Source organism: Antechinus flavipes, chromosome 6, assembly GCF_016432865.1.
Source record: "Antechinus flavipes isolate AdamAnt ecotype Samford, QLD, Australia chromosome 6, AdamAnt_v2, whole genome shotgun sequence".
Classification (NCBI taxonomy): Eukaryota; Metazoa; Chordata; class Mammalia; order Dasyuromorphia; family Dasyuridae; genus Antechinus; species Antechinus flavipes.
Window position 1 is genome coordinate 81,946,045 of NC_067403.1, and position 16,552 is coordinate 81,962,596.

Here is a 16,552-nt window from a genome sequence, read left to right on the forward strand (position 1 = left end):
CAGCTGCCTCAGGAAATAAGATGTTCCTTCTAACATATACTTGTGGTATATGATTGTGATGGAATACTACTGGGCTATAAGAAATGTTGAACTCAGTGATTTTGGAAGCACATGGAAAGACTTGCTTGAAATAATGAAGAGCAAAATGAGCAGACCCAAGAGAACAGTATATATAGTAACAGCAATATTGTTTTAAGAATGTTTGAACCAGTAACTTATACTGACATATATATCCAAATTAACTATAAAGGTCATATAAAAAAAAGATTCTATCTACACACAGAAAAAGAACTAACAAATAGAAGTATGTCATGTATATTTACAAATAATAGTGATCATTTCTGGGATGGGGGAGAGAACAAAAAAGAAATTTACAGATTTGTTGTATATTTGAAAGGAATAGCAAGTTGTCCATAGTAGATTTGCAGTTTCTTGTATTATTATCCTTTTTATTATAGTCTATCATGGAAATGCTTGTTTTATTCCATACATTAAAAATAAAATTTTAAAAACTAACTAGAAATGTTCAAGCAAAAATTGGATGATCTTATCAGGAATTCTGTAGGAAATATTCCTGCTGAAATACAAATTGGATTAGACAGCCTCTCAAGTCCCTTGCATTTCTAAGATTAAATCATTCAGATTGTGGGATATGAACATTAGGAAGCTTAATTCCATTGCTCCATTCATATACGTTCTTCCTCCATCTACAAACATTCTCTACCACTTGCCCCATAGAATAGATTTCTCAGCTTCTAATCTGTAAAATGGAGCAATAATATCAAAGTGTCATGAAGAATAACTAATCAGCCCAGAACTCTGCAAATATAAAAGCTATATAAATGCAAAATAAGAGCGTCAATCATTGGTTTGCTGGGAGCTGACACAGAGTCCTATACCCTATTTCCTAGAGTAGTTTGTCTTATTGCCAAGCAAAGCCCATTTGGTTAACTTGTCAGAGATCTATAACAGACTGCAATGATATCATCAGTCTCAGTCCCTGTTGGGGACTCAAGCAGGTGGTACTGAGAGCAGAGGATTGACACACTGAGACATATCACCCAAATATGCTGAGCCACCAAGCCAGCTAATTTTCTTGCTATTTTTAGCAAGGCAATTATTTTAAACTGCCATAATTCAAAAGTGACTTTATTCTTGCACTAAAATATAGTAAGTCAGTAACCTATAAAGAAGATGCATGCCCCTGAATTCTTTGACAAGAAGAATGAAACCCTCATCTTGGGGCCTCATTTAGAGTCACTGAATTCTGTGCATGTATAATCTATTTAAAGATTAGCTATTCCAAGGACTTGTAGCATATACAGCTGATTAATATTTGGCCATTGTTCCCTAAATAATGACCAGCTAATATTAGCATGAAAGATATAGTGGATATTCAGTAAAACACTTTAAAACTCTTTAATATTCTTAAGTTTTGCTTGACATATCAAAATAGGAATCAAGAAGATCTGAGTTCAAATTCAGACACAGATATTTACCAGCCAGGAAACTGTGAGCAAGTCAATTAACATCTCTAAGTTTTACTTTCTTCATTTGTTAAATGAGAATAATAATATTTCACAGAGTTTTCATGAGACTCAATTGAAGTCAACACAGATCAATAAGAAGAATTATGGATTGGGAAACAGAGGTTCAAATTCTGATTCTTCCACTTATAACTTGTATGGCAATAGGCAGGTCTCTCATACCTTACTGGACAAGCTTCTTTATCTGGAAAATGGAGGACATGAGACTAATGATCTCTAAGATCCCTTTGAACTTGAAATCTGTCTTTGTGTGATGGTAATTGAAAGTATTGTACATACTTTAAAGTGCTTTGTAAACTTTAATTATCATTAATGATAGGTAATGTCTTCATTTATTCTTCTATGACCCTTTCCAATTTCATCTTTTCTTCTGTTCTTGTCTTGCACATTTAATAACAAATTGCCTCACCCACTTTTTTATAAAAAAGAATATCCTTATTTTTATTTGAACTCTCTCCCATGCCATCCTCCATTTCTCCTCACTCAGGCTCATTATTCTCCCTCTCATCCTTCCTTATGATTTTAACGAAGAGATATTTTAATTGTTTCCCAAGGTAGGCGTCCTTAAACCATTTTCTCTCCCCTCCTCAAGAACTTTATTCCAGCACTCAGCCCTTCTCTCTTATATATCTACATATTCATACCCAATCTTTCTCCTAAACTTCAATTCCATATCTTCAGTTTTATACTGGACATTCCATACAGCCTAACCTCCAACTCAATGTACCCCAAACAGACTTCATTATCTTTCTTCTTAAAACCACCTTCTTGTCTATTTCTGTTGAGTTCATCACCAATCATTCAGTCATCTAGGATCACAATGTTGGAGTCATCTTCCCCCTTCCTTCCCAACATACTTGGTTCCTATCTAATATTAATTCTTTGTTCTTCTTTTATAAAAAAATTGTTTTATTTTTTTCTGGTTATACATGTATATTAATTTTTAAATACACATTTCTTAAAAAAAATACACTTTGAGAGAGAAAAATCAGAACCAAAAGGGGAAAACCACGAGAGAGAGAAAAAAAAAGAAAAAAATGAACATAGCAGTTCCAAATTGCTCTCCAGAATTGCAACTCCACCAACAATGTCATCAATTCTGTCTGCACAACATTTTCCACATCCATTCATATGCTCTCAGCATAGACATCACCTTCATTTCAGCCTTCAACTTTTTCAATAGTTTCCTAAGAGGTCTCCCTACGTCCCTACCTTGCTGTTCTCAACTATGATAAACTTAACCATCCCAACAAATTGACCTTTTTGCAGCTTTTGACACAATTATATATTTCTCATGTCCTTGCCGTTGCATTGACTGTACTTTGTGCTTAGGATGTACTCTCTCCTCACTTCCTCCTTTTAGAATTTCTGGTTTCCTTTAATATTGAGCTCAAGAGGCAGCCATAATATTGCTTATTTTAACCTGAACTCTTTCTCCTGCCATCCTCCATTTCTCCCAATTTGAGCTCATTTTTCTCCTCTCCCTGATTTCGAAGAAGAGATATTTTCAGCATTACAATGATCCAACATAATTCCAAAAGACTCATACTGGAAAATGCTATCCACATCCAAGAAAAGAACTATGAAGTGTGAATGCAGATTGAAGCATACTATTTTCACTTTTTTTTTCTTTCTTGTGGTTTTCCCCTTTTGTTCTGATTCTTCTTTTACAACATAATATATGTGGAAATACATTTAACATGATTGTACATGTATAATCTATATCAGATTGCTTACTGTCTTGGGAAGGGAGGAGAGGAGAAAGGAAAGAGGAAAATTTGGAGCTCAAAATCTTACAAAGATGGATTTTGAAAACTATCTTTATATGTCATTTGGGGAAAAAATAAAATGCCATTATGTTAAAAGAAAGAAAGAAAGAAAAAGAATAAGGAAAATATTTGGAGATAGAAAGGAGAACAGGAAATGAGTCAGGAAAAGAACTGGCCTGCTTGGAGCATAAGGTACATGTGAGAGAGAAGTAGAGAATTAAGTTGAATAGGCAGAGGACCTAATCATAGAAGGTCTTATAGACTCATCTGAGCAGTGTAGAAGTTGCTGGTAATTATTTTCCAAAGTGTTTTATAAAAGGCTAATTTTCTACAAGATGCGAACAAGTTCCATGAGAAAATGTTTGATACTAACCAATATTTTATCCTTTAATATTTTAAATTTGTAATTCTGTATCCAAATGCTCATTACATGTGGCAATTTGTTCAGTTTGAAAAAAAAATGGTTTAATTTACTTGGTTCTGTGCCAAAATTTCATTAATTCCCTCTTTCTCCTCCCAAACACATTCCTACTTCTCTACCCAGACAAACATTTCTAGGATCCATATTATTCCAACTCTAAATATGATCCATGGCGAAATTCATGTGGGAAATGCTAACATAGGCAATCAGGAACCATAAAATGGCCCTGAACCTATCACACAAATAGATTTATGGAAATAGAATTAAATACATAATATTATACAGTCCTGGTGGATATGGATATACATATATATTTATATAGAGAGACTAAATGCTTAAAGCCTTGGCAAATCGCTACCTTCCAATTAAGTCCATTACATTTTGGGATAGCTCTTCAATTTTTTCCTCTCTGTTGGTCACTCTCCAACTACCTACAAGCATACTCAGGACTGGGAAGGGAAGAAATGGTATAGAATATATGGTGCTCTGGCCTGGATATCTCTCCACTCTTTTCCTTGAAACCAGACATCATATCTTATCTAATTTTACATCTCCTTTCCCATTATCAAGTAGATTAAGTGCTTGATAAATGTCTGTTTATTTTTCCATTTAATAGCATTTTATTTTTTCCAATTATATGTAAATATAGTTTTCAACACTCACATTTTATAAAATTTTGAGTTCCATTTTTTTCTCCCTCCCTCTTCCTTCTTCCCCCTCCCCAAAATGGCAAATAATCTGATATAATTTGTAAATGTACAATCATATTAAACATATTCCTACATAAGTCATTTTGTGAAAGAGAATAAGAATAAAAGGAAAAACATCATGAGGAAGAAAAAAACAAAAAAAATGAAAATAGTACACTTCAATCTGCTAAATGTCTGTTGTCTTGGGTGGGGGTTTTGGGGAGTGTTTTTTAGTTTGTTTTTTAAGCTTTCTGGAAAGAGAAAGTATAACAAAATCAACTTAGACACGAACAAAGTTTATGAGTTAGAGCTAGTTAAAATATAAAATTGCTCTAAATTGTATCATGTGACCACAGATCAAAATCAGAAGTTGTCTACTGTGGATTTTCTAACTGCATGACCCAGCCACATAGAAATGTAATTGCCCTTAACTTTAATTTAAACCATTAGCTGATACAGTGGACCAAGCAGTGGAAGTCAGGAGGACCTGAATTCAAATTCAGCTTCAGACACTAGCTGTGTGACCCTGGACAAGTCACTTAACCCTATTCATCTCAGTTTCCTCATCTGTAAAATGAGCTGAAGAAAATGACAAACATATATATATATAGTGCTTTTAGAAACCTTAACAAATTTTATGTTCATGGCGGAAAATAAGGAAAGGTCTTCTCCAAAGAGGTTGGGAGGGAGGAATAAGATGGAGATGAAAAAAGGGACAAAGCAATATCAGGCTCTTCCTAGAATCTTCTCTTGCTCATCTTCCCTTTGGGATAAAGGTTACTCTGCTGCAACTGAGATAGGGAAATAGCTTATCTTTGCTTAAAGCCTGAAATTTTGCAAAGCAATTTCATTTCCAGGAATGCTGCAGTGGGCAAATAGCAACACTCCCATTTTAAAGATATGGAAACTGAGGTTTATAAAGATTTCTTTAGAGATTTTTCCCAATAGCATGAGAGAAGGATCCTAGTGAAGAAGTGGCAAGCCAGTAGCAACAGTCAGAAGCATTCATCAGTTTGAGTTCATTGCCAAAAAAAAAATCACAAATTTGTACCTTTAAAACTGAAAGGGACCTTAAGCAAAACAATGCCCAGAATAAAACTACTAACACAGGAGATTGGGAAACGGGGCTGCCAATGTTCCAGACAGGGTCCAGTTTACCTGAGTATTCAACAGGCTAGTGAAAGGTTTGTCCATGAGCTTGTGACTTTCTGACTGAACCAGCTCACCCGGAGATGTCTGCTTTTGGAATTTCCTGGGTCCATACAAAGCTGGCTTGTTAACAGCAGCTGGTGCCGACCCCAGGGAAATTAGGGCAACTTGAGGGCAGAGGGAGCCTGGGAACCAGGGGGGGAGCACACAGGAAGGGATGTGGATGAATGGCAAGGGAAAGCTTTGCTCATACCAGAATGTTACCTAGGGCTGGCCCCATGCCCAGGAGGGAGAAGAACCGCGAGTTCTTCCCAGGACCTAGAATATGCTTATAGGATTGAGAATTAGATGTACCCTATACTTTGTATACCCTACATCCTGCTACATAAAACAACAATTAGAAAATGTCGATTATATTTTTGTTGTTCTATCAATATATTGCTGGAAGATAAATCTCATTTTCTAAAATGAACTTTTTTTTGTGCTCTTGTTAAAAGGTTTACAAATACACTAAAATTGATCCTATTCCTATCTTAATTTCTTCTTGAAAGAATAAATCTTAGACAATCATCTGGTCCAGTGGTGTCAGCTCAGATAGAAAGAGGGGCTGCTAAAATGTGCATAATGGTCCCTACAAGTCACATCACGCATTGACAGTTTAAAATGTAATGTTATCTTGGTTTTATTGTATTTTTATTTATTTTGTTAAATAGTTCCCAGTTACATTTTGATCTCCTTCTGGCTACACTAAAGAATGCCAAATATTTGACAAGTACTGATCTAGTCCAACACCTCAAAGGAAATTAAAGATGAACATCTATCAATTTAAAAAAAACAGTCAATTCATATTTATTCTATTACTTACTATGTGTCAGTGGGTCGGGTCAATCCTAGAACCAAGAAGGCTCATCTTCTTAAATTCACATGTGGCCTCAGACACATACTAGCCAATCATTTAATCCTGTTTGCCTCAGTTTCCTTATCTAGAGAAGGAAATGGCAACCCACTCCAGTATCTTTGCCAAGAAAATCCCAAATGGGATTACAAAGAGTCAGACATGACTGAAACAATTCAACAATATCTTAAAGTGATTGATATTATTATATATAATAATAATTATTATATAATATGTATATTATTATATATGTCATATAATATATTATTATATTACATATTAATATATTATATTATTATCTATTATTATATATAATTATATATATAATCTAAAAAAATTTCACCCTAAGAATTATGGTCACCTGGTACAATTATAAAAAGAAAGAATCTTACATTTGGAGTGAGGACCACTGTGTTCAAATCCTGGCTCATCAATGAGATAACCCAAACCTTAGACCAGGGTAGAGACAGCAATTGAGGCACAGAGGTGAAGTCTGGAAATAGAACTAGGGAGGGATGACAGTTGGTTTGTGTCCCTGCCCAGAATTCACCAATGAGGGCTACATGATAGAGGAATGTTCTAGGGTGAGAAAACCTTAAGCTCCAAGGGACGTTCCAAGCTGAGACATAGGGCAAATTCCAGAAAGCCAGAAACAGTCAGAAAAAGCAAAAATAAATAAATGAACTTGCAATTTACAATTGGAATCAATTCATTTATAAATTAGGTATTATTATATTATATATATTATATTATTATATAGGTATTATATTATATATAGGTATTATAAATTAGGTATATATCAGGTATAAATCTAACAATCAAACAAGGAAATAGTCTGCTGGGAACTAAGGAAAAGGAAAGCCCCTAGGTTCCTAAAAGATTTCTGACACCAATTTAGCCTGAAGTCTACAAATCATTCTGAGAGGACTTTCCGTTGATTGAATCTTAAAATTTAAAGGGAATTTAGGGGTCATCTAGTTAAATCAAAATAAATTGATTGTATGCTACTCATCTAGGGATAAAACCAAGGACAAAAGTAATGATTAAAGTACACACACACACACACACACACACACACACACACACACGCTTGCACACACATAATGAGATATATAAATATATATAGACATATATATCTAGTGATTTAGACAGTTAAAAGGTGGATAAGAAAGCTACCTTAATGTATTCTTTTTAAAATTTTCTCTTTAAAACTTTCACTTTTATATGTTTTTTATTAAAAGATAATTTTAGAGAGGAGTGTAAAAGGAATAATTGAAGGAATGAGCATTCATATCTCTCCCAGTTAACCTTGCCTATGGGAATCCCTACAATTAGCCTACAAGGTTATAACATAACCAGGATACTCAATTGATAGCATCATACCCTAATTGCCAATAAAATACCAGAGTGGAAATTAATGATCTCTGGTGTGTTACATCTACAGTCCTAAATATAAAAAAAAATACTGGAAAAAAAAAACTTCCACAGAATAGAAGAAAAATATCTAATTATAATTTTAAATAGAGCAATATAGTTTTGGATCCTAAATCTCAGTTCCTCTATTAGTTCAGCAAATTAGTTTGTTGTTGTTGTTGTTGTTATTGTCATAAGGTTTGTTAATATGCTAAAGAATATCCTAGTCCAGTCTTGGTTTCTTCTTGAAATCCTGAAAGAAATAGAAATAAAAATCCACCATCTTTGTCTCTGTTTTTTGCATTTAATTTTCATCTTATACCATTTGATTGTCATCTCATATATATTGCCAGCAGCTGAGCTATTTTAATAAGCCCTTTTCTTTAGACAAAGGTGCATTTTTAAAAGTAGGATCATATGTCACCAATAAATTAGAAACTGAATTCTTTTGCTTCCTAGTTACACTCGGGTATTTTCATAATTCCAGAGTGTTGTCTTTTCAATTTTTTGTCTCTATTCGTTCCATCAGTATAAAGGTGATAGTTGAAAATAAGTCAGCAGATGAACTCATAGAGGAAAAGAGTAGAGAGAAATAACAGAAATAAGAAATAACAACTAAGACCTGGGGGACTCCCATAGTTGAGAGTAGATAAGAGAATAAAGTAAAGCTAGCCAAAAGGATAGAGAAGGATGAGAGTGAAAGATTAGAAAACATTGTATTATGTCACAGAAATGATTTTCAGTTCACATATTGCTGAATCCTAGCTTGCAGTATCTTAAGCATAATGCTTGTTGGCATATGAAATGAGACAACTGTTCAATAATTTGAACTTTCTTTGACATTGCCCTTAAATTTGGGCAACTAGGTAGCGCAGTGGATAGAGCACCAGCCCTGAAATCAGGAGGACCTGAGTTCAAATTTGACCTCAGACACTTAACGCCTCCTAGCTGTGTGACCCTGAGCAAGTCACTTAACCCAATTGCCTCAACCCCCCCAAAAAAATTGGAATGTAAATTGATCTTTTACAATCCAGTGACTACTGTTGAATTTTCCAAATTTGCCTGCATATCAAGTGCAACATTTTTATAACATCATCTTTTAGGATTCTAAATAGCTCAGCAGGAATACCATCACCACCATTGGTCTTGTTAGCAATGCTTCCTAAAGCCCACTTGACTTAATTCTCCAGGATGTCTGGCTCTAGAACATCAATAGCCACACTACCAGGACTAGGGATGGTAAGATCTTTTTTTTTTGTAGCTTTTCCGTATATTTCTTACACTGCTGGTAAATCCCTATCATTTATGTCTTTTATCATGCCCATTTTTGCATGAATTTTTCCTTTGCTAGCTCTAATTTTCTTGAAACCTCTCTTGTTTTTCCCATTCTATTGTATTTTTTTTAGTTTGTTTTTATTAGCTCCATTGCTTATTTAAGAAAATCTTCGGGAGGATTCTGGGAAGGTGTAAGTTGGTAAATTTCTTTTTTTTTTTAATTTTTTATTTAATAATTACATTATATTGACACTCATTTCTGTTCCGATTTTTTTCCCTCCCTCCCTCCACCCCCTCCCCTAGATGGCAAGCAGTCCTTTATATGTTGGATATGTTGCAGTATATCCTAGATACAATATATGTTTGCAGAACCGAACAGTTCTCTTGTTGCGTAGGGAGAATTGGATTCAGAAGGTATAAATAATCGGGAAGAAAAACAAAAATGCAGATAGTTCACATTCGTTTCCCAGTGTTCTTTCTTTGGGTGTAGCTGCTTTTGTCCGTCATTTATCAATTGAAACTCAGGTCTCTTTGTCAAAGAAATCCACTTCCATCAAAATATGTCCTCATACAATATCGTTGTCGAAGTGTATAATGATCTCCTGGTTCTGCTCATTTCACTTAGCATCAGTTCATGTAGGTCTCTCCAAGCCTCTCTGTATTCATCCTGCTGGTCATTTCTTACAGAACAATAATATTCCATAACATTCATATACCACAATTTACCCAGCCATTCTCCAATTGATGGGCATCCATTCATTTTCCAGTTTCTAGCCACTACAAACAGGGCTGCTACAAACATTTTGGCACATACAGGTCCCTTTCCCTTCTTTAGTATTTCTTTGGGATATAAGCCCAATAGAAACACTGCTGGATCAAAGGATATGCACATTTTGATAATTTTTTGGGCATAATTCCAGATTGCTCTCCAGAATGGTTGGATTCGTTCACAACTCCACCAACAATGCATTAGTGTCCCAGTTTTCCCGCATCCCCTCCAACATTCATCATTATTTTTTCCTGTCATCTTAGCCAATCTGACAGGTGTGTAGTGGTATCTCAGAGTTGTCTTAATTTGCATTTCTCTGATCAATAATGATTTGGAACACTCTTTCATATGAGTGGTAATAGTTTCAATCTCATCCTCTGAAAATTGTCTGTTCATATCCTTTGACCATTTATCAATTGGAGAATGGCTTGATTTCTTATAAATTTGAGTCAGTTCTCTATATATTTTGGAAATGAGGCCTTTATCAGAACCTTTAACTGTGAAAATGTTTTCCCAGTTTGTTGCTTCCCTTCTAATCTTGTTTGCATTAGTTTTATTTGTACAAAGGCTTTTTAATTTGATGTAATCGAAATTTTCTATTCTGTGATCAGTAATGGTCTCTAGTTCATCTTTGGTCACAAATTTCTTTCTCCTCCACAAGTCTGAGAGATAAACTATTCTATGTTCCTCTAATTTATTTATAATCTCATTCTTTATGCCTAGGTCATAGACCCATTTTGATCTTATCTTGGTATATGGTGTTAAGTGTGGGTCCATGCCTAATTTCTGCCATACTAATTTCCAATTATCCCAGCAGTTTTTATCAAATAATGAATTCTTTTCCCAGAAGTTAGGGGCTTTGGGTTTGTCAAACACTAGATTGCTATAATTGACTATTCTGTCTTGTGAGCCTAGCCTTTTCCACTGATCCACTAATCTATTTCTTAGCCAATACCAAATGGTTTTGGTGACTGCTGCTTTATAATATAGTTTTAGATCAGGTACAGCTAGGCCACCTTCATTTGATTTTTTTTTCATTAATTCCCTTGAGATTCTCGACTTTTTATTGTTCCATATGAATTTTGTTGTTATTTTTTCTAGATCAATAAAATATTTTCTTGGAAGTCTGATTGGTATAGCACTAAATAAATAGATTAGTTTAGGGAGTATTGTCATCTTTATTATGTTCGCTCGGCCGATCCAAGAGCACTTAATATTTTTCCAATTATTTAAGTCTGACTTTATTTGTGTGGAGACTTTTTTATAATTTTGCTCATATAATTCCTGACTTTCCTTTGGTAGATAGATTCCCAAATATTTTATGGTATCAACAGTTATTCTGAATGGAATTTCTCTTTGTATCTCTTGCTGTTGGGTTTTGTTGGTGATGTATAAAAATGCTGAGGATTTATGGGGATTTATTTTGTAGCCAGCTACTTTGCTAAAATTATGAATTATTTCCAATAGCTTTTTGGTAGAATCTCTGGGGTTCTCTAGGTATACCATCATATCATCTGCAAAGAGTGATAGTTTGGTTTCCTCATTGCCTACTCTAATTCCTTTTATATCTTTCTCGACTCTTATTGCCGAGGCTAGTGTTTCTAATACGATATTAAATAATAATGGTGATAGTGGGCAACCTTGCTTCACTCCAGATCTTACTGGGAAAGGTTCCAGTTTTTCCCCATTGCATATGATGCTTACTGATGGTTTTAAATATATGCTCCTGACTATTTTAAGGAAAAGTCCATTTATTCCTATGCTCTCAAGTGTTTTTATTAGGAATGGATGTTGGATTTTATCAAATGCTTTTTCTGCATCTATTGAGATGATCATGTGGTTTTTGTTTGTTTGGTTATTGATATAGTCAATTATGCTAATAGTTTTCCTAATATTGAACCAGCCCTGCATTCCTGGTATAAATCCTACTTGGTCATAGTGTATTATCCTGGTGACAATTTTCTGTAATCTTTTTGCTAATATTTTATTTAAGATTTTAGCATCAATATTCATTAGGGAGATTGGTCTATAATTTTCTTTCTCTGTTTTCAGCCTACCTGGTTTAGGTATCAGTACCATATCTGTGTCATAAAAGGAGTTTGGTAGGACTCCTTCAATCCCTATTTTTTCAAATAGTTTATATAACATTGGAGTTAATTGTTCTTTAAATGTTTGGTAGAATTCACATGTAAATCCATCTGGTCCTGGGGATTTTTTCTTAGGGAGTTGATTGATAGTTTGTTCTATTTCTTTTTCTGAGATGGGACTGTTTAGGATATTTACTTCTTCCTCTGTTAGTTTGGGCAAGCTGTATTTTTGGAGGTATTTTTCTATTTCATTTAAGTTGTCGAATTTATTGGCATAAAGTTGGGCAAAGTAACTCCTAATTATTGCTCTAATTTCCTCTTCGTTAGTGGTGAGTTCTCCCTTTTCATTTTTAAGACTAACAATTTGATTTTCCTCTTTCCTTTTTTTAATCAGATTTACTAAGGGTTTGTCTATTTTGTTGGTTTTTTCATAGAACTAACTCTTAGTTTTATTAATCAATTCAATAGTTTTTTTACTTTCAATTTTATTGATCTCACCTTTTACTTTTAGAATTTCAAGTTTAGTGTTTGACTGGGGGTTTTTAATTTGTTCCTTTTCTAGCATTTTTAATTGCAAACCCAATTCATTGACCTTCTCTTTCTCTATTTTATAAAAATAGGCCTCTAGAGATATGAAATTTCCCCTTATTACCGCTTTGGCTGCATCCCATACATTTTGGTATGATGTCTCATTATTATCGTTTTCTTGGGTGAAGTTATTAATTATGTCTATGATTTGCTGTTTTACCCAATCATTCTTTAGTATGAGATTATTTAGTTTCCAATTATTTTTTGGTCTACTTCCCCCTGCTTTTTTGTTGAATGTAATTTTCATTGCATCGTGGTCTGAAAAGGATGCATTTACTATTTCTGCCTTACTACATTTGAGTTTGAGGTTTTTATGTCCTAATATATGGTCAATTTTTGTATAGGTTCCATGAACTGCTGAAAAGAAAGTGTATTCCTTTCTGTCTCCATTACATTTTCTCCAGAGATCTATCATATCTAGCTTTTCTAGTATTCTGTTTACCTCTTTGACTTCTTTCTTATTTATTTTCTGGTTTGATTTATCTAATTCTGAGAGTGCAAGGTTAAGATCTCCCACTATTATAGTTTTATTGTCTATTTCTTCTTGCAGCTCTCTTAGTTTCTCTTTTAAGAATTTAGATGCTACCCCACTGGTGCATATATGTTTAATATAGATAGTGTTTCATTATCCATGCTACCCTTTAGCAAGATATAGTGTCCTTCCTTATCTCTTTTAATTAGGTCAATTTTTGCTTTAGCTTGATCTGAGATCAGGATGGCTACCCCTGCTTTTTTGACTTCACCTGAAGCATAGTAGATTTTGCTCCAACCTTTTACCTTTAACCTGCATGTATCTCCCCGCTTCAGGTGTGTTTCCTGTAAACAACATATTGTAGGATTCTGGCTTTTAATCCATTCTGCTAACCGCTTCCTCTTTATGGGGGAGTTTACCCCGTTCACATTTATGGTTAGAATGACCAATTCTGTATTACTTGCCATCTTGTTAACCCCGGTTTATGCTTTCCTCCCTTCTTTCCCCTTTCCCCCCTTCCAAGTATTAAGCTTGTGAGCACCCCTTGCTTCTCACAGCCCTCCCTTTTTAGTGTCCCTCCCCCCGCCTTAGAGTTCCTCCCCCTATCTTACCCCTTTCCCTCCCAGTTCCCGTATTCCCTTCCGCTTAGCTTATTCCTTCCCTTTCCACTTTTCCCTTCTCACTTTTCAATGAGATGGGAGAAGTTTCACCATAGATTGAATATGTCTTAAGATTTTTCACTTAAAGCCAATTCTGAAGGCAGTAAGATACCCACTATATTCATCCCCCTCCATTCTTTCTCTCAGATATAATAGGTTTCCTATGCCTCTTCATGAGATGTACTACCCCCACTTTACCCTTTTTCTGGTACAGTGTCCTTTCCACATCAATTTCTAGAACAAGGTATACATGTATTCTTTATACATCTATATAGTCAAAATATAGTTCCCAAGATTAATCTTTACCTTTTTAGATTTCTCTTGAGTTCTATATTTGTAGATCAAACTTTTTGTTAAGTTCTGGTTTTTTCATCAGAAATAGATGAAATTCGCTTACTTTGTTGAATGTCCATCTTCTTCCCTGGAAAAAGATGCTCATTCTCGCTGGGTAAGTTATTTTTGGTTGCATACCAAGTTCCTTAGCCTTTCGGAATATCATATTCCAGGCCCTTCGATCTTTTAATGTGGATGCTGCCAGATCCTGGGTGATCCTTATTGTGGCTCCTTGATACTTGAATTGGGTTTTTCTAGCCGCTTGCAATATTTTTTCTTTCATCTGAGGGTTCTGGCATTTGGCCACTATATTCCTTGGTGTTTTGATTTTAGGATCCCTTTCAGTGGGTGATCGATGAATCCTTTCAATGTTTATTTTTTCCTCTGTTCCTATGACTTCTGGGCAGTTCTCTTTGATAATTTCCTGGAAGACAGTGTCCAGGCTCTTTTTTTCATCATGTTTTTCTGGGAGTCCAATGATTCTCAGATTGTCTCTCCTGGATCTGTTTTCCAGGTCTGTTGTCTTCCCCAGAAGGTATTTCACATTTTTCTCCATTGTTTGATTTTTTTGGATTTGCTTGACTGATTCTTCTTGTCTCCTCGAGTCATTCAATTCCACTTGTTCAATTCTGATTTTCAGTGAAGTATTCTCTTCACTCACTTTTTAAAAATCTTTCTCTAATTGTCCAATTGAGTTCTTTTGTTCTGTGGAATTTTTTTCCATTTCGCCAATTTTGTTTTTTAGAGAGCTGTTTTCTGTTTCCAGTTCACTAATCCTATTTTTCAAGGATTTTACTTCTTTATCCACTCTCTCTTTAACTTTCTCCAGGCTCTTTTGCCAAGCCTCCCTCTCCTTTTGCCAAGCCTCCCTCTCCTTTTGCCAAGCCTCACTCTGCTTTCCCCATTTTTCTTCTAGCTCCCTTGTGAGAGCCTTTTTAATCACTTCTATGAGGTTCATCTGTGCTGAGGAACAGACGATCTCCTCCTTTGGGGATTCACCTGGGGACTGCCTGTTTTTAGTCTCCTCAGGATTTAGAGTCTGCTCTCTATCTGTGTAGAAGCTGTCAAGGGTTAAAGTCCTCTTCAGCTTCTTGCTCATTCTGTCTATTAATCAGAGACAAACTACCAAGGAAAAACAGAAAAAACTGGAGTCTTTCTTTGGGGGGGGGCTGGGTGTGTTATCGAGCTTCCTCTACAGACTGCAGGGGGCAGCAGTGAGGCACTAGCAGGACTGTGCTGCGCCTGCGCTCTGAGATCCCAAAGCGTGCTGAGTCACTGTGGGGGGGGAGGGGAGGGGCGGCCAGGTCCCGGGAGACTCCAGCTGTTTGCGGTTGTATTCTTCAGCCCCGGTGTTTTTAGCTTCTCTGCTGGGCTGTTGACTTGATGCAGGTTCCAAACCTGTAGCGAAGCTCTCCCCGCAGAGACGGCTGCGATCACTCCCCACCCCCTCTCCAGTCTGCTCCCGTGCTCTCACTGCCGCTGCCCGCCGCCTGCGCCCGATCTAAAACCGCCCCAGCCCTCCAGTAAAGACAGACCTTTCTTGGCGGATCTCAAGGATGGCTTCTCTTGGTAACTATTTGTGGGTTTTTTTCAGTCAAGCATTGATTCAGAGGCTTGTAATGAAGTGGATAGTGAGAGAAAGCGCGGAGCTTATGCAACTGTGAGCCTCCTCTCCGCCATCTTAACCGGAAGTCCTAAGTTGGTAAATTTCAAGCTCTCCCGATTTCCCCCACAAATAGGACAAATTTGTACCTCAGGACAAATATAGACTAGAGAAAAATCAAGAAGACTTGGGCTTGAATAGGGGTCCTCCTGATACAACCAAGATCTGAAGAAAGACCCTGCCTGGGAAATTAACCCATGTAAAGTCCAAACACCTCTGGACTGGTTCGGCAGTAACACCAAATAGCGGTGCCCCAGGGAGAGCTGGATGTGGCTGGAGCCTGGGCAGGAACCACAGAAACTTTCGTCTCCTGGACAAATCAGTGTCTGTATCCGAGAGGACTGAGGGAACCTCGGCTGATTAGGAACACCAGGCTGGGACTGTGCTGCAGAGACATGGCTTTGGATGAGAAGGAACCGGCACCCGTTAGGGCAAAGGCAGGGGGGGCAGGAACGCTGCTGGCTGTGGGCACTGGCAGGAGGATGGAGCTCGTGCTTTGGGGTTCCTGATCATAGTGGAAAGCTGAAGAGAAACCAGAAACATCATTCCCCTCATCCCAGAATTAAATGGGTTACGCTAATACTCCGTATTAAAAAAAAAAATGAACCGGCAAAGGAAAAAGAACCCACCATAGAAACATATTGTGGGAACAGGGGAGACTGGGGCTCATCTTCAGAGGACACTGAAGTAAAAAAAAAAAAAGCTTCCATCCCAAAAAGTAATGTGCAATGGCTTCTGACCCAGAGAGAATTTACTGAAAAACTCAAAAAAGAATTTAGAAGTCAAATGAGAGACATTATTAAAAAATAAATAACAATCCAAG